Source organism: Gossypium raimondii, chromosome 5 (assembly GCF_025698545.1).
Source record: "Gossypium raimondii isolate GPD5lz chromosome 5, ASM2569854v1, whole genome shotgun sequence".
Taxonomy (NCBI): Eukaryota; Viridiplantae; Streptophyta; class Magnoliopsida; order Malvales; family Malvaceae; genus Gossypium; species Gossypium raimondii.
The window spans coordinates 32,056,391-32,070,006 of NC_068569.1; the positions used below are offsets into that span (position 1 = coordinate 32,056,391).

Below are 13,616 nucleotides of genomic sequence, written 5' to 3' on the forward strand. Positions count from 1 at the left end.
AAATACCAACAATTTTGATTCAGAGCAATCTTGAGAAAGTTTTTATAGAGAAGAAGGCTGCATACATTGATAAATCAAAATGTGATAGGTTAGATAAAAAAAACTTTATTCATGATTCAATTATATCGAACAAATAATGTGTTGCAAAAGGTTTTGATGGAGAAAACGATATTCACCTTATGGAAAAAGTTAGAAACCATCTATGCGAAGAAGTTTCTAGCTAATCGATTGGTGTTGAAACAATGTCTATACACATTCTGCATGGACGGATGTGAGCACCTTAGAGGTTACAACAACCAATTTATTACTTTTTTGAATGATTTAAAAAATGTTGAGGTTCAGATTGACGACGAAGATCAGACTATGCTATTATTGTGCTCTTTACCCCCTTTATACAAGTCTCCATGGTAGAGATAATCTCTTATTTGAGGACGTGAAAGGTCATCTGTTAAGTAAAGACAAACTCGACAATGGGTTTGGTTCAGATAGGCAAGCCTTGATTTTGGTAGCATCAAGGAAGTGAGACAAAAGATGTCACTTGTAACAGCCCAAAATAGGGCCTAGTCGGAACAGTAGTTTCAAGACCAAAAAAAAAAAACGAAGTAGAAATATTTAATTTATAATTATTTTAGAGTCTATGATATGTTTGGGTGATGGTGTGCAAATTTTGTTAAGAAATTTTATCGATTAAGTGCCCAATTTTATTATTGGGATCCAATTGTATTAATTGCAAAATATGAGTTCTAGAACATACGTACTTGTTTTAATGGGGGTTTAAATTAGAGGTCTTTAAATGACAAATAGACCATCATATTTCGTTATGGACAAAACTAGTCATGGAAGGGTAAAAATTGAAGGTATAGTAAAAAGGGCATTTTTGTCATTTGGGTGTTTTAAGGCATAAAAGACAAAATTGAAACCCAAAATCTGCTCATTCTCTTCTCCATGCTGCCAAACTTTCAGCAAGCCATGTCTAGGGTTTCAAGCTTTTCAAAGTTCAATTGTAAGTGCATATGAGCCCTGCTTTTAATGTTCTTCGATTTTGAGATCCTGAAGCTTAACCTTTCTATTTTTACTATTTATTTGCATGAAAATGAAGTTTAAAATTGACCCATGCTAGATATTTGTGCATTTTGATGTTTAATGATAGAATATGGGTGCACGAGGTTAGGAGAACGATTTTTGCTAAGTGATTTTCGTTGAAAATGGTTAAAACGGGTTAATTAGTAAAAGTTGTAAATGCTCCTAAAAGTTGTTAATAATAAGAATTTGAGGTTGCTTTAGAAGAGAAAAGGGTTTGGCTGACCTTGAATGTTATGGAAATTGAATAAAAATCATATTACGAGCCTAGGGGCAAAATTGTAATTATGAGAAAGTTTAGGGGCAAAATTGTAAATTTTTCGTAGTATGATTTTTGTATTAAAATGAGGAATGTGAGTGATAATTAAGTGAAATGTGACATTATAGATCAAAGAAATCGAGATTTGGACCAAATACGGGGAAATGTCAATCAAAATAATCGACTCGCGTTGAGGTAAGTTCGTACGCGTTAATCATTGTTACAATTATGCTTTTAATGATTTGTTATTTCATAAATTGTATACACGAGAATACAGTCACGTTTAACGATAAATCGGCTATGTTTAGCACTTAATATGAAATTGAGATAGCTTCACTATTTATGGCACTTAGTTGTGCGATTTGGAATAGCTTCTGCTATTTATGACACTTAGTGTGCGAGACCGAGATAGCTTCGCTATGTAAGGCACTTAGTGTGCGAGATTATGATAGCTTCACTATACGATGGCAATTAGTGTATGAAACATTGAGTATCCGATAATGTTACGAGAATGTGTAAGTTCGTATAGTAAGTTTATAAGCAATTAGATGTTAAATTCTGAATGAATGTTAATTATATATATGTGAAATGAAATATGCAAATATATATATAGCTAAATGCGTTTTAGTTCGGAAAGTAAAAATAGATGTGAATGCGATTTATCGATGTTTAGCACTAAGTGTGCGGGTATGAAATAGCTATGACTATATGAACGGCACTAAGTGTGCAAAATTAAAATAATGATGTTGGATAATGGGCACTAAGTGTGCGAAATTAAAATGATGATGTTGTATAACGGGCACTAAGTGTGCGATACCGAGAGCAACTTGGTTAGATGAGAAAGAGCACTAATTGTGCAACTTCATTATGGCATCGGCTCGAGATGAGTTTTGAGTGCCAGTGTAAGACCACGTCTGGGACATGGCATCGGCACCGACATGTGATCCCATGTGAAACCATATTTGGGATATGGCATTGGTGTCCTACCAGGTGTACGAGATATCCCAAACATCCCTAATATTACAAGTAGTTCAACGGGAAATTCAAGGAGTATGCCCAAGATAAGTAAGAGTAGGATATGTGAGTATTATGACTAGGCACAGGCATGTATATGAGATTCATAAATAATGTGCTCAGATTATGATGCATTATTGATAAGGATGCAAACAAGTAAGATGTGTCTATGATCACTTGATTGTTGTGTGCCAAGACATAATATGCTTTGGTGTAAGTGTATATAAATGAAAGTGGACACAAAGAATTAATGAATGAGTGAAATTGACCTTAAAACAGTTGTGGGCAGCAGCATTAGTATAATTTTGAAAAATCACCAAAAATGGTGGAAATTGAATTAAAGTCTGGGTGAGATATGAAATTAAATATTAATGAGTCTATTTTTCCATAAAAGAAACAGAGTAAGCAAAAGAAGTGTGAATTATGAGGTATTTGAATTTTAGTGAGATAGGGTCAGAATGAGTTTCGGAATCACCTGTTCCAACTTTGAAAAATCAGTAAAAATTGTACAAAAGTAAATATGGAGTATAATTTATATTTTTGAAATCCTTATTATGTCTATTTTCAATTGAAATAAACAAGAACATCATATGAATTTTGTACGGGGAGAAAATTGATTCGTTGTGAAGAAGTGTCAGAATTGTTGGACAGCGAAACAGGGGTAAATTTAATGAATAAAATGTATTAATTGGCTAGACCAAAAATTCTTAAATTTCTATGGTAAGAAATTATGTGAGTCTAGTTTCAGGGAAAATTTACGGTTCTTCATTTGGAGTTCTGTAGCTCGAGAAATAAATAATTTAGTAACAGTGACTCAAGTAGACAGATTAATGTGAATATTAGTAATAAAGTGTAAGCATGTGATATAATGATTATATCATCATAAGAAATTATTAGAGGATTTGTCCACACAAGTTTAATAATTTCTTATTATTTTCATATGAACTTACTAAGCATTTATGCTTACTTCCCTTCTCTTTTCCTTTGCCTTATAGTATCGCCAAGTTAGCTCGGGAATCGGTGGACGCTTGAGATTTGCTCACACTATCAATTAGAACACTTGGTATATCTAGATACATAAATTTTTGGGTTACGGCATGTTTAGTAGGTTTGGTCGTTTTGTCATATATGTCATATTTCTTATGGCCTAAAATGTTGACCCTTATTTAATAAATGTTCTTTTTGATTAAGGCTATTTGGAGATGGCCAATACGCCTATGATATGGTTATTCATGTATGTGGTAATTGTATAATTGAATGTTGTGGAGGTGGTTTACAAATGATTTCATGAATGACGATGTGTATGGGAATGTGAATGTAAAATTGGATATTCGGATGTCCAATTATAGTGTGATACATGTTGACGAAATTTTATGACACGGTTTTAGATGTTCAAGAAATTTTAAGTCCCAGAACGCCTGCACTGCTGTTCCTAAGATTGGATACGGGTAAGGGGTGTTAAATTTAGTGGTATCAGAGCTACGGTTTAGTCGGTTCTAGGACCGAAAGTAGCATATGTGTGTCTAGCTATACATGCCATGTTATTACTCGTGATGGTGTGATATCTCCGGGCTCTAAAGAAATTGTTTTGTTAAGACAAAGATGATTTTGAACCAAGCCATTTTCGATAATGCTGAAAATGATATTGAGATAAATGAAATATGCTCACGTTATGTTAGAATTTGGAAAGGTAAGAATAGAAATTTGTGATATGTATGTGTTCATGTAAAAAAAAATGAAAGTTTATGTTGTGATAAGCTCATCCAAGTATGTTAGTGATCATATGATGTTATGTGCTCAATATATTTGGTTAAGTGAATATGGAAACAAAATTTACTTAAACAGATGGAATGTGTGTTTATGTATATTTGCTTGAATAAGTGAAATTGGTACGTTCATATGACAGAATCTTATGTTTAATTGTTAAATTAGAGGTAATATGATATTTTGTTTTGTGTATTTATTATTGAATTATGAATATTATAATGGTATGAAAATTGAATTGGAAGATCAAATTGAGTAGAACGCAGGAATGAGCACTTTCGTTTAGTGATATGTGATAAATTGACGGAAAATACCATGATTTGACCATGGCAACATGTGAAAATGTGATTATGTGATTCCCGTGTAAGATCATATCTGGGATATGGCATCGGTAAGTGATATGTGATTCCGTATAAGACCATAGCTGGGCTATGGCATCGGTATGTGATAAGTGATTATGTGTAAGACCACAGTTGGACTACGGCATCGAGAAAACGAAGTACTCAATTCTGTAAGATGTTCTCTAATTTGACAAATTGTGGTAAGTGTTAAGTAAATTTTATGTGATAAAACATATTGAACAGTGAGATTGAGCTCAATTATGCGATCTCACCATTCAGAGATTATGTTTGACAAGTTATGTTAATAAATTATGTGTATGTGAATTTAAGTGACAGAAGTTAAACAGGTAATGATATTGAGCTCATTTACATAAATCTGTCATTTGAAATTGTGATTGACAAGAAGAAATAGTGATCTGCATGCTTATGTATGGTTATATGTATTTATCTGAAATACAAGAAAATGATGATTATTGATATGGCTATAAAGTGAACAAGTGGTGAAGTTAAAAGATCAAATGGGTGAGAAATAAAGCTTGGAAAAATAGCCCGATTTTTGTCCATACGGGTAGACACACCAGGCGCAGGACCCTATATGTGAGAAAATATATGAATGAACTAAGTGGTTATGATGATATTACATTGATGATGAATGTTAAGTCTTATATATATATATATATGTATTTATGAGAGTAAGTTAGAGGTTTTACAACCTCACCCCCTTGCTAATGAGGTAAATCATAATTGATTTCAAGAGATTCATGTCAAATGTGTTCATAAGTGAGAGGTCAAAGAGTTCAAGGACAGGTTGATTGAAAATGTGATTGAAGTTAAAAAAAAAAAAAGATTTGACAATTAATTACAGTCACAGAAGAAATGCCGGGTTATTATGAAAATTATCCGAGTTTCGCAATGTTACAGTTAAGGAAAAAGTTAATGTTGACTAATCGACTCGTTAGGGGTTCTTATCATATGAGAATGCTAGTTGATTTCAGTGATAAATGAAAGTAGTGTTAATCTGTCTGGGCCGTGATCGATATTATTCTATCTTTTCTGGTATTCTATTAAAATGAGTTGATAGAAAAGTGACAGTAAAGTTCATATGATGTTGAAATTCAGTTTCCATTGATTGTTATTCTGTGAAATGTGTATATGAAGACTATGTTGCTTCTGTTATTGCTCAATGCTTATAAATATTATTTTTCCTGCTGGAAATTTTCTGAGAATTGTTGAAGTCAATATTATTTCTCTTATGAGCTATATTCTCAGGCTTCTAGTATAGTATCGAATCTTGGATATCTTTATCTTAGATTTCTTATCGACTTTATTTTGTGAATTGTGCAAGAGATATTCCATTATTGGAAGTAATCATACTTTTGTGATTATGAAATCTAGTTTGATAGTGAATGTTTTAATGTTACTATTGTCAGATGTGTAAAGATTGTGCTTTTGCATTGGTTAAAATATTGTTTATTGGTGTGACTGAGATGTTAGACTTGAAATGGCGCTACGATTTCAATAGTCAAAGAAATGAAATTCCAATGTGGTTCAGTATCTTGAGAATTAATAGTAAAAAATAAATTTTATTAGATGTGATCTATCTTTGGGAAAGGAATCAACATTGATAAAAGAGTAAACAGTGAATGATTGAGCTGGAATCCGCGCTATGGTTGTTATTTCTGAGTAACTTGATATATCTCAAAGAGTTAAAACGAGATTGTTATGTATCATTGAAACTATATAGTTCATTTAAGGATCATTGATTCGTATCCAGAAAGAATTGCAATAGGATACATGTCTGAGTTATCATGGCAACCAGATGAAAATGGTTCCTTTAGAAGGGTACTGTGAAACAGTCAAGACCAATTCAATTATTCAGTCTGAATAGTTTATTGGTTTAAAGTGTATTTTGATACAAGAACGTGAAAATAGTAGCTTATGCTAGCACTCAGTTAATACTGCATGAAAAGAATCTTATGATGTGAATTAGAAATTGATTATTATTCAGAAATAATGATGCTTATTCCATGATTTTGTGAAACTTAGAATTTTGTCAGTAAATAGTAAGCTAGAAGTGTTCGATAGGAACTAACTTTTGATTTATAACTCCAAGTAGGAAACCGACCATTTATTTGTTATTTCGAGACAAATACAGAATCGAAAGGTAAGAGTATTGAAACTTAGATAAGTGACAGGTGCTTCTGAAAGTATGCTAGTGACTGAATTTTTTTTATTTGGTAAGTAAAGAAAAGTGAGTTACGGTTCATCGAAGAGTATAAGAATATTGATAGGATGAGGCCAGTTACTTATCAGTGTGTATTTCATCAGAACTTGAGAAAATTCAGTGATGTAGTTCTTCTGTCCATGATAAGAAAGTAAAGTTCAGAATCTTAGTTTAAGAAGTGAGATGCCGAAGCTGTCTGAGAATTTGACAGTGTTTTGCGAAATAAATCCTAAGTTTATCTTTTGCTAAGATTTTCGGGGACGAAAATCCCTAAGGGGGGGAGGATTGTAACAGCCCAAAATAGGGCCTAGTCGGAACAGTAGTTTCAAGACCAAAAAAAAAAATCGAAGTAGAAATATTTAATTTATAATTATTTTAGAGTCTATGATATGTTTGGGTGATGGTGTGCAAATTTTGTTAAGAAATTTTATCGATTAAGTGCCCAATTTTATTATTGGGATCCAATTGTATTAATTGCAAAATATGAGTTCTAGAACATAAGTACTTGTTTTAAATGGGGGTTTAAATTAGAGGTCTTTAAATGACAAATAGACCATCATATTTCGTTATGGACAAAACTAGTCATGGAAGGGTAAAATTGAAGGTATAGTAAAAGGGCATTTTGTCATTTGGGTGTTTTAAGGCATAAAAGACAAAATTGAAACCCAAAATCTGCTCATTCTCTTCTCCATGCTGCCAAACTTTCAGCAAGCCATGTCTAGGGTTTCAAGCTTTTCAAAGTTCAATTGTAAGTGCATATGAGCCCGCTTTTAATGTTCTTCGTATTTTGAGATCCTGAAGCTTAACCTTTCTATTTTTACTATTTATTTGCATGAAAAATGAAGTTTAAAAATTGACCCATGCTAGATATTTGTGCATTTTGATGTTTAATGATAGAATATGGGTGCACGAGGTTAGGAGAACGATTTTTGCTAAGTGATTTTCGTTGAAAATGGTTAAAACGGGTTAATTAGTAAAAGTTGTAAATGCTCCTAAAAGTTGTTAATAATAAGAATTTGAGGTTGCTTTAGAAGAGAAAAGGGTTTGGCTGACCTTGAATGTTATGGAAATTGAATAAAAATCATATTACGAGCCTAGGGGCAAAATTGTAATTATGAGAAAGTTTAGGGGCAAAATTGTAAATTTTTCGTAGTATGATTTTTGTATTAAAATGAGTAATGTGAGTGATAATTAAGTGAAATGTGACATTATAGATCAAAGAAATCGAGATTTGGACCAAATACGGGGAAATGTCAATCAAAATAATCGACTCGCGTTGAGGTAAGTTTGTACGCGTTAATCATTGTTACAATTATGCTTTTAATGCTTTGTTATTTCATAAATTGTATACACGAGAATACAGTCACGTTTAACGATAAATCGGCTATGTTTAGCACTTAATATGAAATTCGGGATAGCTTCAGCTATTTATGGCACTTAGTTGTGCGATTTGGAATAGCTTCGGCTATTTATGACACTTAGTGTGCGAGACTGAGATAGCTTCGGCTATGTAAGGCACTTAGTGTGCGAGATTATGATAGCTTCAGCTATACGATGGCAATTAGTGTATGAAACATTGAGTATTCGATAATGTTACGAGAATGTGTACGTTCGTATAGTAAGTTTATAAGCAATTAGATGTTAAATTCTGAATGAATGTTAATTATATATATGCTGAAATGAAATATGCAAATATATATATATAGCTAAATGCGTTTTAGTTCGGAAAGTAAAAATAGATGTGAATGCGATTTATCGATGTTTAGCACTAAGTGTGCGGGTATGAAATAGCTATGACTATCTGAACGGCACTAAGTGTGAGAAATTAAAATAATGATGTTGGATAATGGGCACTAAGTGTGCGAAATTAAAATGATGATGTTGTATAACGGGCACTAAGTGTGCGATACCGAGAGCAACTTGGTTAGATGAGAAAGAGCACTAATTGTGCAACTTCATTATGGCATCGGCTCGAGATGAGTTTTGAGTGCCAGTGTAAGACCACGTCTGGGACATGGCATCGGCACCGACATGTGATCCCATGTGAGACCATATCTGGGATATGGCATTGGTGTCCTACCAGGTGTACGAGATATCCCAAACATCCCTAATATTACAAGTAGTTCAACGGGAAATTCAAGGAGTATGCCCAAGATGAGTAAGAGTAGGATATGTGAGTATTATGACTAGGCACAGGTATGTATATGAGATTCATAAATAATGTGCTCAGATTATGATGCATTATTGATAAGGATGCAAACAAGTAAGATGTGTCTATGATCACTTGATTGTTGTGTGCCAAGAGATAATATGCTTTGGTGTAAGTGTATATAAATGAAAGTGGACACAAAGAATTAATGAATGAGTGAAATTGACCTTAAAACAGTTGTGGGCAGCAGCATTAGTATAACTTTGAAAAATCACCAAAAATGGTGGAAATTGAATTAAAGTCTGGGTGAGATATGAAATTAAATATTAATGAGTCTATTTTTCCATAAAAGAAACAGAGTAAGCAAAAGAAGTGTGAATTATGAGGGATTTGAATTTTAGTGAGACAGGGTCAGAATGAGTTTCGAAATCACCTGTTCCAACTTTGAAAAATCAGTAAAAATTGTACAAAAGTAAATATGGAGTATAATTTATATGTTTGAAATCCTTATTATGTCTATTTTCAAGTGAAATAAACGAGAACATCATATGAATTTTGTACGGGGAGAAAATTGATTCGTTGTGAAGAAGTGTCAGAATTGTTGGACAGCGAAACAGGGGTAAATTTAATGAATAAAATGTATTAATTGGCTAGACCAAAAATTCTTAAATTTCTATGGTAAGAAATTATGTGAGTCTAGTTTCAAGGAAAATTTACGTTTCTTCATTTGGAGTTTTGTAGCTCGAGAAATAAATAATTTAGTAACAGTGACTCAAGTAGACAGATTAATGTGAATATTAGTAATAAAGTGTAAGCATGTGATATAATGATTATATCATCATAAGAAATTATTGCAAGGATTTGTCCACACAAGTTTAATAATTTCTTATTATTTTCATATGAACTTACTAAGCATTTATGCTTACTTCCCTTCTCTTTTCCTTTGCCTTATAGTATCGCCAAGTTAGCTCGGGAATCGGTGGACGTCTGAGATTTGCTCACACTATCAATTAGAACACTTGGTATATCTAGATACATAAATTTTTGGGTTACGGCATGTTTAGTAGGTTTGCTCGTTTTGTCATATATGTCATATTTCTTATGGCCTAAAATGTTGACCCTTATTTAATAAATGTTCTTTTTGATTAAGGCTATTTGGAGATGGCCAATACGCCTATGATATGGTTATTCATGTATGTGGTAATTGTATAATTGAATGTTGTGGAGGTGGTTTACAAATGATTTCATGAATGAAGATGTGTATGGGAATGTGAATGTAAAATTGGATATTCGGATGTCCAATTATAGTGTGATACATGTTGACGAAAGTTTATGACACGGTTTTAGATGTTCAAGAAATTTTAAGTCCGGTAACGCCTCGTACCCTGTTCCGGTATTGGATACGGGTAAGGGGTGTTACATCACTATTGTAAGAAGCTAGGTCACGTCAATGCAGATTATTACAAACTATGAAATAAAATGGTTGTTGAGAGCAACGAGGAAGTTTAGCTGGTGCTAATTTGGCCAATGACAAGAGTGATGATTTCTTGTTGGTGTCAACAAGTGAAAGCTTCAAGCTTACGTCTGAGTGAATCCTAGATTCAAGGTGTTCTTTCAATATGTGTCCCAACAAGGACTGGTTCTCCATATACAGTTCAGTTGAAGGTGAAGTTGTGTGCATAGGAAATGGTTCACCCAATAAGGTAACAGCTATTGGTATTGTTTAGATTAGGATGCACGACGAGACAATTAGGAAACTGTCAGATGTCAAGCATGTGCAATACTTAAAGAAAAATCTAACCTCCTTGGAAAATTTAGACTCGAAGGGTTGTAGAATTAACATCGAGTCAAGCGACATTAAGGTATCTCGTGGGGCTTTCATTTTGATGAAAGGTAAAAAGATTAACAATTTTTATGGTCTGGAAGGATCAATGGTGATTGGTGAAATTGGACGTCCCTCGTCCGTTAAGGAGTTGACCCGTTTAATGCGAAGACAACTTGGTCATAAGAAGGAAAAATGTATGATCATTTCACATAAGAGAGGTTCTCTTTTGGATGCAAGTTTTGAAAAAATAGGATACTGTGTTCGTTGAAATCAGACCTGGGTCAATTTTGATTTGGCAATGCACAAGTCGAAGACTAGAAGTCTTTCAACTTCTAAGCACAACTTCAACTCAGTTAATAACCTACATAGTTCGAGATACGCCTGTGACGGGCTTTGGCAAAGAAGACATTGTGAAGATACGAGTCAATGTGGAGATTTGTGGAGTTATACCCCATACTTTTCGGTTTTTCTTCTCCCAGTTAAATTATGTTTTTAGTTTCTCACTTAAACTCTGATTAGTATAAGTTGTTTTAATATTGGTTTCCCACTTAAACTATGATTAGTGTAGGTTATTTTAATATTATTTGACCTACAAATTTAGCCTATAAATAGACCTTTTTCCACCTTAAAAAAGTAACACATTACATATTTAGGTATTAGCTTTTACAAACTTTTAGAGGATTTTATGTTTACGATTTTAGGGTTCTTATTTTGGGGTTTGAAGTTTAATTTTATCTCCATCTTTTGTACTCTTCGTTTTTTTCCGTTTTAGTGAAATTATCTTTGCCCATGGTTTTTTATCCTCTTCGGAAGGATTTTTCATGTAAAATATATGTGTTTGATTTTTTCAATTTCTTCATTATTTTACTTATTTGTTGTTTAATTGGGTTTATCCTCAACAATATTTTTATATAGGAATTGAATATAAAAATCGAGTGCTAGGTATTTTATTTTAGTAAGATATGATAAATGATAAATTTAAAGCTTAGGAACATCTATTATAATCTAATGGTTAAAAATATTTTAATTCTCATGTAATGATTGAGAATATTTTAATTTTCATAATTTTATAAGCACTCTTGTTTAATTATCACCTATTTATATAATATAAGTTTTTTAAAAACATAAAATAAAACATAATATTTTATTTAGTTTCATGGGTAAGGCTGACAAAAATTATGAAAAGGAATGTTAAAATTGTCAAAGAAAATGAAGATTATCCCATAATTTTATTACCCAGAAAGATGTGGTATTTGAAATTATTTCTTATATTTCAAAATTTTGATATAAATGAAAATGTTAATTCTCAAAGTAAAATTTGAACATAAAAATATTATACTAAAATCTCTCATTACTCATAAAAATTTTACTAGGTTTTGCGGTCCAACCAAACTTAATTAGTCTTGAATTTAATTTAGATCGGTCCAACGATCATTTTCATTAATATGTATTTTGATAAAATATTTTAATATTAAAAATATTTTATTAAAATATGACATAATTTTTATATTTTTAGAAATTTAAAATTTAGTTTTTATATTTTTATTTTCAAGAATTAATTTCTCTACTTTTTATATTTCAAAATCCAGGTCTACTTATGAACATTGTTAACATTTTTGTTAAATTTGTTAATGTGGTAATTTGAAATAAAAAGGGTAAGCTACAACAGTAGTCACCCAATTATGAAAAGTTACAAAATGGCCTGCCACCTATTCAATTTTGTCTTTTTTTCTCACCAGCCGACTAATGGTGGTAGCTTTTAAAATTGGCATAATAGTAACTTTAACCATCAACATTTATATATTGTGTCAATTTCTTAATTCTAAAAAAATATAATGCTCAACATTTACAAACGGCGTAATTTGGTCTTTTTTGCAGTTTTGTTTTTCTTTGTGACTCACCTAAAAAGATAAAAAAATAATTACACAATGTCAAAATATCCAATGTCACAAAAACAAAAAGAAAAAATTACACAATGTGTAAATGTTGAAGGTTAATTTTTTTAGATGCAAGACTAAATTGACATAATTTATAAATGTTGAAGGTTAAAAGGACTATTATGTCAATTTTAAAAGTTGCCACCATTAGCCAAACTGCTAGCCAAAAAAGACAAAATTGAATAGTTGGCTGACCATTTTGTAAATTGATATAATTAGGTGACCAAAAAAGAAATTTTCTATTGGATGATCATTTTGTAACTTGTCATAGTTGGTTAACCAAAAAAAGAAATTTACTAATAGTTGGATAACTACTAATATAATTTACTCTAAAAAAATACTCATTTGATACTCATGTAACTAAAAAATTGATTTTGTAATGAACTTGAATTCAACAAAATAATATTAACAATGAATTTTAAAATCTGAAAAATGTAAATTTCAAATTCTATCATTTTAAAAAATACACTAAAATATTTGTAAGAAAATTTAAATCTTTTAAATATTTAAATCAAATTTTGTACGGGTCAAAGTCATCAATACGACGAATCATGGACAATTCTAAAAGTACAGAAAATGGTGAGTACGGAAGTGGTATGACTCAAAAGGATAGGACGGAATTTGTCGTCTTCGATTTGGAGCAATCATCGGCCCACGTTATCGGTCGGGTACTTCTAACCCCTATCAAAATCCGAAACCTAAATTTTATCTACACAATCAATTAGTAAAAATCAATCTGTTACCAAACGGAAAATTAAGCTAAAATCAATGTTAGTTTTTCTTATAATTTTAAGATTTAGCATCATTATTCATTCTTAAGGAATGCAAAAAAATTAATATTATAGGATTGTAATGTAATTTAATCGCATCTTTCAAATCTATCCTCCTATATCAACTCCTTATATGTCTATAACAGTTAAAATTGGAATGATAGCCTCGTGTGTTTAATTTTTGTTTTGTCCGCGATAACTCGGTTTTTGAGTTGGTTGTTAGTTGTATTTCTTCAATACTAATCTGTAATTT

General features: G+C 31.7%; 1 long non-coding RNA gene across 4 annotated transcripts; it reads left to right on the top strand.

Moving 5' to 3' along the window:
* The first annotated feature begins 953 nt into the window (after positions 1–953).
* LOC105767522 (uncharacterized) lies at positions 954–10,082 on the top strand. Of its 4 annotated transcripts, none has more exons than XR_001125500.2 (3): positions 954–1,003; positions 1,468–1,534; positions 9,786–10,082. It is a non-coding gene; the product is annotated as an uncharacterized LOC105767522 (long non-coding RNA). The 4 variants fall into 4 exon arrangements; XR_008196023.1 differs by lacking the exon at positions 1,468–1,534 and adding an exon at positions 7,897–7,963; XR_008196024.1 differs by lacking the exon at positions 9,786–10,082 and adding an exon at positions 3,349–3,683.
* The last annotated feature ends 3,534 nt before the right edge of the window (positions 10,083–13,616 follow it).